Source organism: Amblyomma mixtum, chromosome 10 (assembly GCF_055824585.1).
Source record: "Amblyomma mixtum isolate Tamu chromosome 10, ASM5582458v1, whole genome shotgun sequence".
Lineage (NCBI taxonomy): Eukaryota > Metazoa > Arthropoda > Arachnida > Ixodida > Ixodidae > Amblyomma > Amblyomma mixtum.
The window spans coordinates 139,750,976-139,767,958 of record NC_143021.1 but is presented as its reverse complement, the minus strand read 5'-3'; the positions used below and the strand labels follow the sequence as shown (position 1 = coordinate 139,767,958).

Below are 16,983 nucleotides of genomic sequence, written 5' to 3'. Positions count from 1 at the left end.
TAGTCATATTCTTGGCACGTCGTTCATATTTTTTTGAGATTCATCCGACATCTACTTAACGTGCAGGAACAGAGCGCTCGCCTGCCTTGTCTAAAGCCGCCTCTTAAACGCTGAAAAGCCTGGCTGCGTGCGGTCTCAGAACAGTCTGCTAATGTGGTCCATAAGTGCTGTTAACAGTCTGGTTCATAAATATAATCATCTGTGTGTCATCTGAGTAGTCGACTATCCTTAAGCAGAACTTGGGTAAAGCAGTATCTCACTATAGTACGCAAATTCCAGTGAGATTTGCAGGTTATTCTAGTGCCTAAGTGTACCATACAGACAGTTAGGAAATACAGTCAAGTTACGAGTTTTGTACGCACATGAGCTTACCCAATCTATTCATGCATATAACAAGAGACTATTGGCTTGAACAGATATTTACCGCTGCAGGCCACAGCACTTCTGTGCCAGGTAGCGCGTCACCTTCTTGCGGCGCTTTTGGAGATCCTCAGCCGAGCAACCCTTCAGCTTCAAATAGTGCCAGAAGGAATCTGCACAGATGGGGTAATAAGTAATGTTAGTGTGGTTGAATATAAAAATGAGCAGATCGAATAACTAGCATTAATACACCTAACATAGGTTGTCAGTTCGAATCTGTGCTGCAAGAAAGGCTCTAACTTACCTAGTAAGTTTATGCTGCACGACAGGCTGAATCGTATGACACCATCTGGTACATTCATGCCAAACGGTTCACCCACAAATTTTACAGGAATGTCGTGACTAAGCAGCCAGACTTTAATGCCTTCCAGACAGATATACATATACTGATCGATATACTTTAGTTTCGAGCTGTAGTGCTCGAGCATCACACTGCCACCTGCTATTATTTTATTCTATTATCTAACCACCTCGGCTCCCATGGCAACTACTGGGATACACTGCTGCATTGGAGGCTGCCATCTTGGGTTCTATCCGTGGAATCAGCACAACTCTGAGGCTCAAAACACAACCGGGCTGAGAACGCAAGGCAATGCTCTAAAATTACTACCTCGGGCTAATAGCTCTGGGAGCAAAGCTTCACACACTGGTGCATAATATTATATTTCAGAAACACCCAGCAAAGCAGTAGAGAGAAAAGCCCTTTGATGAATAACAAAATTTAGCTGGAGTTTAAAAACCCACTTGCACTCTGCGTAGGTTTGGGACTTGGGGGAAAAAGAGAGGTCCAGGAAATTGCAAAGGTTTTCAAGCAATTTCAACAAAATTTCAAAAATTATACAGCCCCTGAATTAGGGATGGCATACATCGAAGTGGTGACAAATGGAGTGACAAAGTTCCTTACACAGTGCGTGCACTGATGAGGAATGAGGAGGATTTGGTGTTTAACTGGAAGATTAACAGCAAATAAAGTTTATTGCGCATCTCTGCTGCCTATGAAAGGCTAACCGCCGAATTCAGAAGTGCGCCTCAACTCGATACTCCGTCTCCACTCTGTGGAGTGGAGAAAACAACTGCTCTTCCATTTGATGGGCAGTTAGGATTGAAGAATGCCACTCGGCATTTCTTCAGACAAGGAGCAGCTCTAGAGACCTTCTTCCAACTGCCGTCCCTCGAGGAAGCATGAACGGCAAATGAACATGAGAATAAGGCGAAAAATTGCCTTTGGCTACAAAAAAGCATGGCATGGCTATTAAGTGTCTGTTTTATCACGCTGCACCACCTTAAGAACACAAAGAACCCCACCGTTTATTAGCCTAGTAAAACATCTTTTGCAAGCTGCCTGACGAAAGCAACAGAGAAAAACTACCGGAAACGCTTGCACATCTGGCAACCTTTGCCACCAATGATGTAGCGTCTATGTAGGCATTTACGAATGGTGTAAAAACTGCCGTTCGTCAACTTGTGGGAGGTTTCGCTGGCCTGCAGAGGCCAGCGGCGAAGCTGAGAAGTACCAAAATGGGTTTGGATTTATGGGGTTTAATGTCCCAAGTGACTCAGGCTATGAGGGATGCCATAGTGAAGGGCTCTGATAATTTCATCCACATGGGATTCTTTCATGTGCACTGACATCGCACAGTACACAGGCTTCCAGCATTTTGTCTCCATCAGAATGCGACTGCCGCGGCCATGATCGATCGTGTGTCTTTGAAGTCAACAGCTGAGCACCACAACCCCTGAGACTGCTTCATCATCAAATTATGCATTACATAAATGACACTGCATCACAGAAAAGGACTAACAGTCATGGCCAAACTGTAGTTACAGCCAAAAGTTGGCACCGTGAACCTGCTCCCCACATCCAAAAGCTTGCACTTCAGGCCAACACACAGGAATCAGATTGTCTCCCAAACCCCATGACACGGCCTCCCAAAGGTGGCAGCCAATAAGTGGGCAACAAAAAAGTAAACTGTGGGTAACAACTTGAATGTCCTGCATCACGCTACAAGGTGATGTGAAATTTGAGGAAAGGCCCCAAGAAGCACATAATTATTTTAGGTTTTCAGAGCACTCTTAGCCCTTTAAATGCCAAATGTTTTCCTAGAAAACATACCAGAAATTTTAAGCAATCAATTTTTTTGTGTACTTCATTATTCTTGAAGCCACTTCATTGCATACACAGGGGTAGCTGCAGAGCAGTCAGCTCAATGCACCGATTGTGGTTGACAGCACTCAGACATACAGACAAGGGACAGAAACAAAAAAGACGATGGCACAGGCACTGAACTTAAAAAACTTTCTCCAGAACTGCCGACATACTGCATAAATACCCACAACCCAGGCACCAACACGCAGCGATTTATGCACTCGTGGTAACAAGAAGTGGTATGAGAAGTAGTGGAAAAACAGCAAAAGCTAGAAGCAAACACCAGAGGACACAGCACAGGATAAAACCAGAACAAGGTGAGAGAAATTTATAAGCAAGTCATTTTTAAAAGACTGCCAACAGTGGATAGGTTTGACCAAAAGAATATTTAAAAACTGGTTTGATAAAATGGAACTAAAAAACCTTATGCACAAACACAGACCAAGCGCAGTGAAAAAAAATGAAGGAGAAATGGCAAGAAAAAACACGCAATAGAAGCAAAATGGTGATTGGGTAAGCAAACGAGAATTGAGCAACAAGCGAAGGTGAAGTGTGCTAAAAATTAAAAGGATAAAAAGGGAATAAAAACGCGCATGAGCCACAAAGGTGAGGCCAACAGTTAAGATGGTTAAAAGTGGAAGATGACGTACAGTGAAGCCGAGAGATAAAATATAAAGAAAGTGAAATTCAATAACCAGTATGAAGGCAAAAATCAAGGAAAAACACGAAAAGAGGGAAGTTGGCGGAAGAGGCAAGGCATGTAACACACATGTAGAACCAGGGCTAGATCAAGTACGTCCACAAAGAAAGGCAATCCTCCGAGTGAAACCAAGCGTGTTCTTTACATTCACCCCGGAGCCTAAAAATCTCCGCGGCTTCCGCCAGTGCATTGCGTCAGCTTATTCCGGGGCTCTATTAACACAGTGGCTTTTTCGAACTTTGGGCAGCATGACTTTTTTGGGTCCCATTATCAGCAGTGGACTTGCAGGTACCTAAGAGATGTACCCGATAAATCAGTGTAATGCTCTCTTAGCCTTCCATTGATGCCAATGTATACCTTGCAGCAAGAAAAAGGGATTGAGCAGGCACTTCTTGCGCATGTCGCTATGGATTTCTGTGCAATGTGGTGCAGCCTGTTTCTTTTTTCTTTTTCATTGAAGATCCTAGAGAGGTGCGATAGGTGATGGGGGGGGGCAGCAGCAAAACAAGCATCCACTCTATCTCTCGAATTTTCTAAAGGTAAATTTCACAGAACCTTAAGAAAAACGGAGAGAAAGCAGCAGTAGACATTGCCTTTTCTGACCCCCTAGCACCTATCGCAGTTGTGGAATCCTAAATAAAAAAAAGACGCTGCACCACGCAGCACAGAAAACCCTTAGCACCATGCGCGAAGGGCGTTTAATCAATCCCTGGGTCTTGGTGCAAGGTATACATTGGCATCAATGAAAGGATAAGGGAGCATAAGATTGATTTATCGGGTACATCTCTCAGGAATCTGCCAGTCGTGAAGAGCAAAACCACAAAACTGTATCGCACAGAGGCAGGTGACAACACAAGGCCGTACTGACAACTGAAAATTTATTGAAGAACAGCAGTTCTTATATAGACAAGTCGCGTGTGTAATCTGCAAACAATCGTAAAGAGGCAAAAAAATTCAATGGCAACCATGGAGCTGAGCAAATATGACAATCACCTGCTCAAAAACGAAACAAAAACAACCAGGGGAAACACAGACAGAAACGCTAATTTTCCTGAAAAATGAACACAATAGGCATGCTGACACACTTATCTGGCTCCGACCTCAAGATGGCAACAGCCTCGACAATTTCTCTTTCCAACTGCTCCTTTCTTCATCCAATAATCTGTGTGCAATTCAGTTTGGGATAGCAGTCTACAAATGAGACAGTGAGTGGGACTGCAAACGCCTCCGGGTCTACTCAAGGAAAACGAACACGCATGCTCTTGAAAACAAATGTGTAAACATCTACCACTTTGGACGATATAAACCTGGCCACAGCTGAGGGGAATCTCGTACAACATGCCCGTTGGCAGTACTTTTTTGAATGCCTCGTGCCATGTGCAACGGGGGTGGTGTACACGATTCCTCTCAGCTGTGGTCGATTTTATACCGGCCAAATTGATAGATGGTGAAACATTCCCTTGCAAGAGTATCAGCATTCCTTGGGTAGGCCCGGACGACCTTGCCTGCCCATTCACTGTCGCAGTTGTAAAGACTGTTATCCTAAACTGAACTGCACATTATTATTGGATGAATACAGGGCCAGTCTGAAAGGAATTCTCAAGGCTGTTGCCATCCTGTGGTCGAAGCCAGATAAGTGTGTTAGCCTGCCTTCTGTGTCCATTTTTCAGAAAAAATTAGAATTGCTGTTTCCCTCCCTAGGTTGTTTTTGCAACGATTGTTTGCAGATTACATGCGCAACTGATCAATATGAGCACTCATTTCTTCAATAAATGTTCAGTTGTCGTACCACCTTGTGTTTCGCCTGCCTTTGTCCCATCCTGTTTTGCTGTTTTGCTCCTCACGATTTCCTACCAACTGGCCTACAACCACGTCCTTCGAAATCTGCAAGTCCATTACAAAAACTGTGACTGAAAAAAGCCATGCCACCCATGTTCGAAAAAGTGCCATTGTGTTAAAAGCACCCGAATAAGCTGACATGACGAACTGGTGGGAACCGCCGGGATTTTGAGGCTCCAGGATTAATGGGCAAGAACATCCCTCGGAAACAAAGATTGCCTTTCTTCAGGATCTGTTTGACCTAGCCCTGGTTTTATAAACATCTTGCAGCCTTGACTTTTCTGCCAACTCCTCTATTTTCGCGTTTTTGTTTGCTTTTATCCTTCATACTCATTGAATTTCATCTTCTGATATTTTATCTCTCTCGTTTTTACAGTAGCTCATCTTCCTCCTGTAGCCATGTTAATTCTTGGCTTCACCTTTGTTGCTCATGTGCATTTATTCCCCTTTTATTCTTTCAGTTTTTAAGCTCACTTCACCTTTGTAGACCAATTCTTGTTTGCTTGCCCAATCACAATTTTCTTTTCACCGCATGTTTTTTCTTGCCATTTTACTTTTACTTCACTGCCGTTGATCTGTGTTTGCTTGTGGTGTTTTAGTTACGTGTTATCGGACCAGTACTTAAAAATTTTGTTCAAACCGTTCCACTGTTTCACGCGCTGGTGGTCTTAAAAATGACTTGCTTAAAACTGTTCCTTTAACCTTGTTATAGTTTCATCCTTCCATGCTCTATAGTCTGGTTTTCTGTTTCTAGTTTGTGTTGTTTTCCCACTATTGGTCATGTCACTTATTGTTGCCACGAGTGCATAAAATTGCCACCTGTTGGCGCCTGTGTTTGGGTTATATATGCAGTGTTTCGGTGATTCTGGAATAAATGTGTAGTCAGAGCCTGTGCCCTCATATTTTTTCTTTCTGACCCCAGTCTGTGTTCCTAAGCACTGTCAACCACAAAGGATCAGCACCAACTAGACCGACAGCTTGTCCTATTCAAGCTCAATGCATACTTCCCAAAGAAATGCTATGCCGAAAACACTGTACTTACAGTAAAGCCTGCTTGATTGAGCGAATACCACTGGCAATTCGCAAATTCCCAGCCTGCTCCTGGTTGCTGGCTCAAGCCGCACGCAACTTTGTGGCTTGCACGACTTCCATGCAACTCTTGGTCCCTTGAAACTGAAACATAGAGGGATGAGTGAGAGATATCAGATTTGATATGCTTGCATTGCTGCAATGACTAAGAAAAAACTATATTTTCCATAAGAACCATTATTATTTCACACTAGCTTCGCAGAGTAAACCTCGTTTATCACAACCTCGTTAACACTGACATACTGCACAGTCCCAGCCTGACTGCATCTAGTTCTATGGTGTCAAATGCTTGTTAATACAGACAACCTCGGAACGGGCAATCAGCTCCCAGCTTTTGAGTCATAGATACTCACAAGCTCAGTGGTCCCAGGGGTTCTAGAAATATTGGCAGGGTGACACAGTAACAAGCATTCCGCACCACTTGCTCTCGCTTCATTGCAAAAGAACTCGCACAGCAGACCTGTCCTCCATTTTGCAGTGTGAAAATAATGAAATTCAAAGCATGCACACAAAATGTGGACCTCTCTTCGAACAGAGCTTCATAAATACGGGTATAATTATTGTAATTAAATCTACCTGCAGTTTTCAATTTATCCTAAAATTTTATGCAACTCGACGAGCAATAAGCATTAAAAAGGAATTAAAATAGCCAGCACTGTTTAAACAATATAGCTACGAAGAAATATAAGACATATCCACTACTCTCCAGTGGTTCTTTAGCTTCATGCATTATCAATCTACTTTCTTACTGGCACATTTGCACGCGAAAATTGGGTTTAACCAAATCTTGATGAATCTTTCTGGAATGCAACAATCAGGAGAAACCACTTTTACTAAGAAACAAAGGGCCCTATACACTGCATCACAAGCCCAGATAGGTGCACTTAAGACTACAGCCCCTTCCATAAGTCTCCAATTTGCCTTTCCTCTACAAGTTGCAGGATCCCTGTCCGCTGCTTGTCGAATTTCGCTATCCCGCCTTGCTAGTTCTCCCACTGCCCTTCTCAAACTCTTGGAATTCTGTTGCTCTAGCAGATCATCAGCTATTACTTGTATTATTTTTTTCTTTTAGCACTACACACTCCATGGCAAAACTGCTGGATATTGTACTTTAAATAGGTTTGTAGAGCATGCAAGTGGCTTGCAGCTTGACGAATAGGTGAGAAAAAAAAGCAGAGCCTGACAAATAGGTGTGAAAAACACGTGGGTTATTGATATCGTAGCCGAAATCAAGAGGAAGAAATGGGCTTGGGCAGGAGATGTAATGCAAAGGCAAGATAACCAGTGGTCCTTAAGAGTAATGGAGTGGATTCCAAGAGAAGGCAAACGTAGCAGGGGGCAGCAGAAAGGCGGGCGGATGAGATTAAGAAGTTTGTGGGGATACGGTGGCTGCAACTGGCAAAGGACAGGGTTAATTGCAGAGGCATGGGAGAGGCCTCTGCCCTGCAGTGGGTGTTAGGCTGATGATGATGACAACCTAGTGAATTTGCATCGCAACAACCGCTGCAGCCTAATATTTTGTAGAGCAGCACAATGGCCTTCATTTTTTGAGTGGTGAAGTATTCAGCATTTTGTTTCAACCATGAGTGTAAAGGGAAGACGTTTTATGTTGCACAAAAAGAAAGGAATTACATGCATACTAGGCTTTGGAAGAATGCCCTGTGGACATTACCAAAACACTGCCATCCTTGCTTTATCTCTGCCAGGTAACAAAATTCATTATTCTCCAAATACTTTGGACAAACACAAGCTGCCGTGCACTCATTCGAGCTCAGTGGACTTTCCCTCAAACCAATCTTCAGTAAATAATATCAGGATTAGGCAAAAGTAACTGCAGTGTATATCAGTGGGTCAGTGTCTTTTACAGAAAGTTTTGGAAACAGAAAAGTTTATGAGCTTGCCCAATGATGATTGCCCAATCTATTTACATAGGCAAATGGGAAATTTGCCTTCCTATTCAATTTATGCACATTCAAACAATATTTACCGCTGTAGGCCACATCAGTTCTGTACCAGGTAGCACATGCCAAAAAAAAGCATCGATAGCATAATAAGTAATGTCAGTGTGGTTGACTATAGAACTTAAAATCCAGGCCATATCTCTTGGATCTAAGCTTGACATATTTCTGCACAATACTATACTGCAGATACAAATATCAAATCAATAGAGAGAGACAGAGGAAGTTTGCTAATGAAATGAACAAAATATTTAGCTGGCACTGAAAATCACTGACCTGTTACTGAGCATGAGGAAGGAAATAAGAGGGAAAGACGAAGGAAAACATGTGCAGAAAATTGTTAACGTTTAGAAAATAATAAATTTAAACAATTTTTGGAAATGATGTATCCATTACTTAACTTGGTTTTAAAGGGTTTAATGCCACAAAGCGGCGCAGGCTATACAGGGCGCTATTGTAGAGGACTGGAAAATTCTTTAGGTGTGCTGACATCACACGGTACCTGGGCCTCTAGCATTTCGTCTCCATTGAAATGAGACTAGTACAGCTGGAATCGAAACTGGCTGGAATCGAACCTGCCTCTTCCGGGTCAGCAGCCGAGCACAATAACCACTCAGCCACCATGACGGCTCCCATTTGGGGTGACATGCATCAATGTGGTGACGGACAAAGTTCACTTCAGAGAGGGTGTGCATTGATGAGGTTATATAGTTCAATTCTCCCTATGCCACATAATTAGACAGGTAAAAATTTATTATGAGCATATGCTGCCTATGGCAGGCCATGAGACGTAAGACACAAAGCATATGTCACAAAATGAAGGCAAGAAGAGCACAATTTCCTGCTGTGAGTAACCACTCCACTATCCAAAAGGATAGTTAGCTTCTTTAAAAAATGTATGTCCTGCCTATGTCCATTTATGATTCCCGCTCAGATTTTAATTCGCATCTATTTCCAACCAACTCAGTTCTCTCCCAATCTCTTATCATTAACCCTATTATTTTCCTGAGTGGTTCACCGCACTGTTCTCAATTTTAAGCCTTTTTTGTACCCAACTTTGCACGACAGCTTAGCGAAGGAAAAGCAGTTTAAAATTTCATTTTGAGCATACTGCAAGGCGCTGCTCGTAACTTCTGAGTGCATGCCTAAGGCAATAAACCCCTTTCTTATTCTCCCAACCATTTCTTTCAAATGTTCTATATCTGTGCATGACCTGGCCGAGGTGTATTCTGTTAAGACTTCCAGTACCTTACTGCATTTCATAAAAAGGCCTCTTTCCTGATTAATAAGTATTGATTTAGCTCTCATTTCCACACTGAGTATTGATGTCCTCAATCATTTACAAGAATTCATCACTTATACTACAACTCACCACTAATAAATACTACAATAACATGAAATCAAATATAACTGAGCGGTTCTCCATGAGTCTTCGCATTTCCTGAACCAACCCGCTGCTATGCAGAGAGGGTCACCTCGTCTAGCATCATCCCATCTTGTTCAGGGTATGTGGGTTATGCAAAGTAAACAACCGTTGATTTCAGGTCACTGCAGTCAAAACTACAAAGTAGCTGGTGCACTGAAATGTTAGTTCTAAGAAGGTTTGCTCGTTTTTTTTTTATGCGGGCCCAAGTGAACACAGGCTAAACTGCGTGCTGTTTGATGTCAGCGCAGGTTAAAAGATCCCCAGGTGGCCAAAATTTTTCTGCCGCCCTCTGCTACGGCACCTCTTTTCTTTATCTCCCTCCTTTATCCCTTCCCTTACATCATGGTTCAGGTGCCTATCAAGATGTGAAACAGTTACTCTGTCACTTCCTTGCCTCAAAAACCAATTTAAAATTTTTCAAGGATACTTTCAAGAACGTAGAGGTACAAACTGTGCTGTATAACCACATTCCACAGCAATAAACCAGCAATACATCTGCGCTGACAGGAGCTTGCCAAGTACGCTGCAAGGATGCTATGCCACGCAAGATTTGGTGTCATCATACAATGTTACTTTACTGACTGACATTTCAATGTACAAGCAAGAAATACCATTAAAGTATCATTGTACAGCACAATGTTTTTAAAAAGATAAACAAACATTTCGGCCCTCTTAGAGGACGCACATGCATAACAGGCAACAGGTGTGGAATAGTCACTGCACCTGAAGCAGGCTCAACTCTTTTATAATAGCAGCGCAGTGTCAAGAGCTACATGAGCGGCTATATTTCGCACAAATTTTCAGTGCATGTAATTATAAGCTGAGGTACTGCTGTAAAGTGCATGTAGGGTTCTGCATGCATTTTTAAACACAGCAGTGAGCCTATGTTGAAAATATTTTTCAAAACAGGCAGGTAAGGTATGCGTAACTGAAAAAGATAATTACCATGAATGGCTTGGAGGGATGGCACAGCTGAAGGCAGGAAGCACGCATGGCCCAGCAGATGCTGGCAGCTGGCAACTGCAGATAAATACGTCCCGACCAACAGCTGTCAGTGCCAGTGACAATGTCATGGATGACGACAAAACAAACTGTCGACTGCTTCAGAAACTAAAATAAGGTATTAATATAGGAACACAAAAAGCAATGAGGTGGCCCGGCAAAATAAATAAGGAGATTGTATGTGAAACACCCATACACATTTTTTAGTACATTTACATGACTGTCATAACCACATTGAAAGATGAGCTGGCTGGAATACCGCTTTATTTTTATGCATGATGAAAAGAGCCCAAATATTTGAATATGGCATGCGCAGGCTTTAGTTAATTACTGTTAGGGTGCCTTGCACCAGCGTCTAATAATGTATTCTTAAATTGAACGTAGCAACCAGTCGACCAGTTTACCTTGCATAAATGAGAAGAGAGAATGGAAAAGGCATGCATTCAATAGCAAGGAGCCCGATATCTCACCTCACAACTGAGCATGATACGAAAATTAGTAGTGCATTTAACAAATCTGCACACAAATAAAAACAGCAAAACATTTGTCGAGTGGCAATGCAAGTAGGGGCAAGAGAAAAAAATACCGAAGAACACTGGTGAGTGAGGTGCAGGGAGGTCTGTGGGTAGGGTTCCGTGCCTGGGAACAGTTCCGAGCGCGGACAACTGCTGCCGGCAGTCAACCAAGAATAAATAAGAGAAAGTGAAAATGAATAACAAACCATCACCAACTGCGAACGACCTGAAAGCGGGCCGCATAAGCGAGGCAAACGGCAAAAAGCTTGAAATCCCAAATAAGTGTGCAGTTGCATCCCCAAAAGTTCAGTGCCCTGAAGGAGAGGAAGCATGGACGCCTACAGTTCAGGGAAGACACAAGAACGACCTGACATAATATTGTCAAATTCTGTTCCAATGGGGAAGCACAGATAAAAAGTTTACAAATGACTAGTAAATATGCGCCAGCCTTCCACATGCGACCACTGTCTTCGAAAAAGTTTGCATGACGAATATTAAGAAGTAAGCACTGATCCGATGAGCACCAACACCGAGCAAAATCATCCGTCGTCTGTTCGCAGTTCGCCTAGCGCGAGTGCTTCATCGCGCAGCACTGCCGCTCATAATAATCTTCTAAATAGCACAAACCCATCCGATGGGTAGCAGCCACGAGCAAAATCGCCCGTTGTCAGTTCCCTTGCCTGTTCTCAGCTGTCCAGGCAAAATCGCTCTCACCCGCGGCACTGATCGTCGTCTTCTACGCAGTACAAATCCATGCCAGTTGAATGTAGTAAACATTGTCTGTAGTTTTTCGCAGCGCTAGCAAGCGACCGCATAACTCTATTCTGATCTCTGGTGGCATTTTTATTTACCACGGCACGTGTAAAAGAGCCACAAAGCTGTACTGAACTTAAAAGGTAAAGTAAAATGTAGCATCGTCCGACTACGCTGACATGACAGTGCGCGGAAGACTGCAGCTTTCGCTGGTATCGCCTTGGCGCGCAGAATGACAGCAGTGGCGAATCGATTGCCTGAAGAGAGAAGTGTGACGTGGTTGCCAGACTTGAAGTGAGCCAGTAGGCTAAAAAGTCCGTGGTCCGCCGCCAGAAAAAATGTTCTCGCATTTCTCGCGCGATTGGGCCGCGGGCCATGCGCGGACCTCGTAGAGCGGAAGCTAAAACCCACACGACCGCTAGTCCGCGGGCCAAAACAGTCCGAGGTCCGTCGTCGGATCGGAAACCCGGCAAGTCACGGGCGCCATGCCAGGGTTAGGAAACTTTCATGAACACCAGTATCCAGCCAACCCGGAGATCAGCGCCAATTCCTCCCGTAGCGGCCGAAGGAAAGACGGCTGGGGCGTCGTACCTTTGTCATGGCGACATATCCAGTACAAAAAAATAACTTCATGCCCTAGCAAGATTCGAACCACTGCCGGAGAAAACAGAGCAACTTTGTTTACCGCTACCTCAGACAACTGGACCTTCTACGCAGAATCTGGCGTTACTTGCTTGCACACGAATTATTCTTTCTTAGACACCAGTTCTTCTGTCACCAGGGTGTCCTGAGTCGAATTTTCACTTACTTTGTGTAATTTAGTTGGTATCCTGCCATCTGGAATTACTTTAGTTATTATCCCAGTCTTTACAAACTGTTTTCTTATCTCTAAACTGTATCTATTGCGTTTGTTATTGACAAACCGTTTGTTAGCTTCTTTCTGTTGTGTTACACTGATTATTTGTTGTTAAAGTTTTTATCGATGTTTACTTCTGTATTGCTCATGAATTGTTATTTCGTTTGTTCTTGCCGCCTTAAAAGGTTTTTGGTTGCCTTGGCCTTTAATTGTCAAGCAATGCGTCAGCAAGCCATCAGTTTGCCCATCGAAAAAGAGGTCAAGTACCTGCTCGACGATGTAAGCAGAAGACGATAGATTATATTTCGAAGGAATGCCTGTTCTTCAGGATAAGTATGCGGTTTTTCAAATAAATTCTTCTGTTGTCAGTGCAGAATTTTCCTCGTCTGTAGGTTTCTTCAACGACCGGGTACACTTTCTGCTGCTCAATTATACGATCATGAACCAACTAGCTCTTCAATCCATCTTATTAACTGCGCAAAATTTAGCACACGTGATCGTCCAGTTCTTGGAAAATAAATTTTAGTTGATTTGACTTAATACTCCAAACCGAAACTAACCGGAATTTCCTACCCCTGGCCACGCCATAAGTAAGAGTAGATAAATAAAAAAGGTGAAAAACATAGGACAGCAAAATTACTTCACCAATGACGCTTCAGGGAGCGGTTACAGTGGAGGAGGAGCGATAAATTTTATTAGGGATGCTTTGTCGTATTTAAGTCACTGTCGCCAGTGGAGAAGCGCACATCTCACAGATGGCTAGGAATCGCGAGAGAAGGACATGATGACGTCAAATTTTAATGACGCAAGGGCAGCTTCGGCTGATGAGCGCCAAGACACGAGGTTATTTGAGCGAAAGCTCCACCGCTCCCGTTCTTCAAGGTAATGTCAGTGTGCAAATAAACGCCCTTGGGCGGCAGCGGAGCGCCAAATGAAAATGATAGGATATTTATTAAAACAATAATAGAATGAAAGAAAAGAAAGAAATGAAGAATTGAAATAAGCAAAAATAGAAAATAAAAATAATGTTAAAACAAAAATTAAAGGACGAAACTAAAATAAAAAGCAATATAAAATAATAAAAAAGAATAATGAAAGAAAACAAAAATAAAAATACGCTAAAACAGAAAATGGAAGGAAAATAAAAAAATACAACAAAATAAAGGCTCAGCAGTATTGCGATCAACCTGCGTCAGTTTTTCTTCATCCACACTAGGTGGGGTCAGTGAACCATATTCCACGCTTTTCTACGGCGTTAAGCCTACCACGAAAGCTTGTGCCCGTTCTATTACCCGTGAATATCCAGTGCCGCAGCGGATTGAACCCCGCACGTCCCGCATGCGAGGCGGATGGCGAAACCGCTAGACCACCGCTGCTGTGCCAGAGTAGGACAGGCGTGAAGACCAAATTGCTATTACCGATTAGTCTGTTTCTAAAAAATGCGTTCGAAAAATTTCCTGGGGGATATTCACGAAGCAGTCGCCAACCGCATCGAATGCTCACTACGCATTTCTTGAAAAATTTTCCAGAGCCACGGCAAAAGAATTAGTTTTAGTTGAACGTTTTCTTCTCCCGAAATATGCTCAAGAGATTACAATACAGGAATCACTACGTACAGGAATCAGGAATCAATACCGTAATCACTGAGAACAATTAATAGTTTATAACTGAATTTCTTCTCTAGTGCTGCTACGGTTTCATCAACCGAATGACGGTTGCGACGTTAAGGGTGCTTACAGGTCCCGTGAGGAACAAAAAAAAATATAGATTACGATCGCTAATACGTAGTCCTAATTCAATATAACCCTTTTTCAAGAGTTGAAATGATAACAAACGACATATATCAGCGCTCATATTGCAGTTTTTCATGTCTCACGTGACCTATACACGCACCTTCACGCCACAGCCATATAACGTTCATTTGATGACCGAAAGAGCGTCACAGAATAAATTCAGTTTTAAATATTTTAGCAGCCTTAGGGGAATACCACGCGGTGATCCGTGTATTTTAATCTCTAGCGCATCATTTAAAACAAAAGACGCAAGAAAACTTCGTGTCTATACTTCTTTGAGTGCGAACTGTACTCTGCCATCTCCTTGGCGGATTCGAAAGGGTAATTACACAGCTTTCGCAAAGGATGGCGTGGACCGGATAACAAAGATGCCAGAACTGAGCGTTTCAGTACCAATTTTCTGTGGTGGTCACAGGCGAAGATTTTCTTGCAACTATAGCTCTCGAATTACAGAGCACGCTGCAGGAAATGAAATGCCGAGCTATGGGACCATAATCTGTAATAAATTCTTACCGTCGTTTGTTGCCTGTGTCATTGCTCAGCCCTGTCATTTGTCAGCCCGATCTTTGAGATACATGGAACGATATTGCTTGCTGGCTCTCAGCTCTAACGTCACAGCCGACCACTGCCAGCGACAGGTTGCAGAATGATTAATCTCGAAATTTAACATTACAGAACATGGTCCATAGATGCGACACGCTGGTCTGTCGGTCACGTGTGACGTTACGAAACACGAACTAGGTCACAACCTGCAGTTTGTAGTGATTACGCATGAAGGTGGTGGTAGTGGTTTATTTAAAAAAAAATAAAAAGTGAAGCAAAAGAGTGTTGCCGGCCGCGGCAATTGCTATCTAATATCTTAAGCACCCGAGCTGCAGCCGGCGGAAACGAAAGGGAAAGGGAGAGGATAGTGAGGAGAAGTATAGAGGGGAGCGACAGCAAGAAAGGACAGGGGAGAGCTTTGTACACTATTTACAAAATACAAAAGTAATCAAGTTCGCGCCGCTCGCGCGCTAATGTCCAAGCATTGTCCGAAAATAAGTGCGCGCGAGCGGGCACTGCGCACAATCACTTACACAAGAAGTAAACTGTATGTACATAGCCGCGCGCACGTAGCGTCCTGTCTCGGACTAATCGCGCGCGCGGCACACTGCACTAGCGGCCGGGGTGGGGCGCCCGGCCGCGTATACGCATGAAGCCGTCTGTGCACGTTCAATGTTCCGCCCATGGCTGCGGCCTGGATTCAGCGTTGGGCTTGACAGCTGAGCACATACCCGTACTCGATTCTGTACAAGCAAGGGAAGGATTTTTTTACTGCGGATGACCTCAACCGATTGCCACTGCCGCGAATGATGGCAGTACAACGGTAGATATCGACGAAGACGCATGCGAGTTTTCTGCAAGTCGTGTCGACTCTGTACGTTTGTTTTCGAGGGATCTGACCAGGCTAACAGCCCACGATGTGTTAATGAGGCAAGTTGTCGAGCACACACTCAATGGCTGGCCTCGGAAGTTGTATACCCGCCCTATTGAAAAAACTCTGCGTGAGTTTGCACGAGAACAGTGATTTTTGTACGATCACGTTCATTTTGCACACGAATGCGCAGAAATTGTGTGTTACCTGTACGCATTCTGTGCGTCCTGTGTGTACATATGCGCGTACTGTGAGCTGATAGACGTTCGCGCACACTCTTTGCGTGTAAAAAATCGTGGACTCTCGTGGAGAACTCTCTGTACGTGGACATCTGCGTGCTGAGAGGGGCTTGCCGAAGCTGTGCGTGCTTATGTGCATACTGAGCAAGCTCAATGAGGCTGCGTGTGGCCATGTGTGCGTTTGCTTGCTTAGTAGCAACTTGTCGAGACTGTAAAGGCCCATTTAGGGTGAAAGCAAACAAAGTTAGAGCATTCAGTTAATGATTACTTCTCAATAATGAGCAATAAGCTCACGTTTTGCTGTTTTATAATTTTCGTCTTGGCGTAAATACCCATTAATCATTTTCAACTTCAGCAAACAAATAACCAAAAAATTATCTTTAGTGCAAAATGGTTCCCTTCGATACTGCAGGGACCTGTACATGACAACATGCACACTGAGCAAGAACTTGTCAACATTGCAAGTTCATTGTAAAAATGTAAAAAACAAGCTGCTAATGACTCTTACAGCATCATTCAGTTCTTCCTTTAACCAATTCTGAAAGTTACAGATATCTTATAGATGCATGATGAAAGCCATCCAGAGCACTTATGTTGTTGCCCGTCATGCAGACAGCCATATTTCGAAATCAGAAGCAACACAACCATTTGTTGCTTGCACTCGAAAGGAGTCAATCAATGGAATAACTCTGAAAGGGCAACAGTGTTTGTTAGGTGCAACAAACAAGCTTGGGGATATAATCAGGTTCAATCAAACATGACGTGCAGAAAGCGAATTGTGAGCTGTAACAGGAATGTTACGAGGCAATTTCCAAAACCATTTCCAAAGCAAT

The 16,983-nt window shown here is 43.3% G+C and overlaps 1 long non-coding RNA gene across 1 annotated transcript; it reads right to left on the bottom strand.

Moving 5' to 3' along the window:
- Positions 1–479: 479 nt before the first annotated feature.
- On the bottom strand, positions 480–11,242 carry LOC149327103 (uncharacterized). The gene is made up of 3 exons (XR_016286083.1): positions 11,167–11,242; positions 10,524–10,598; positions 480–533 (listed from the first exon to the last, which is right to left on the bottom strand). It is a non-coding gene; the product is annotated as an uncharacterized LOC149327103 (long non-coding RNA).
- Positions 11,243–16,983: the final 5,741 nt, after the last annotated feature.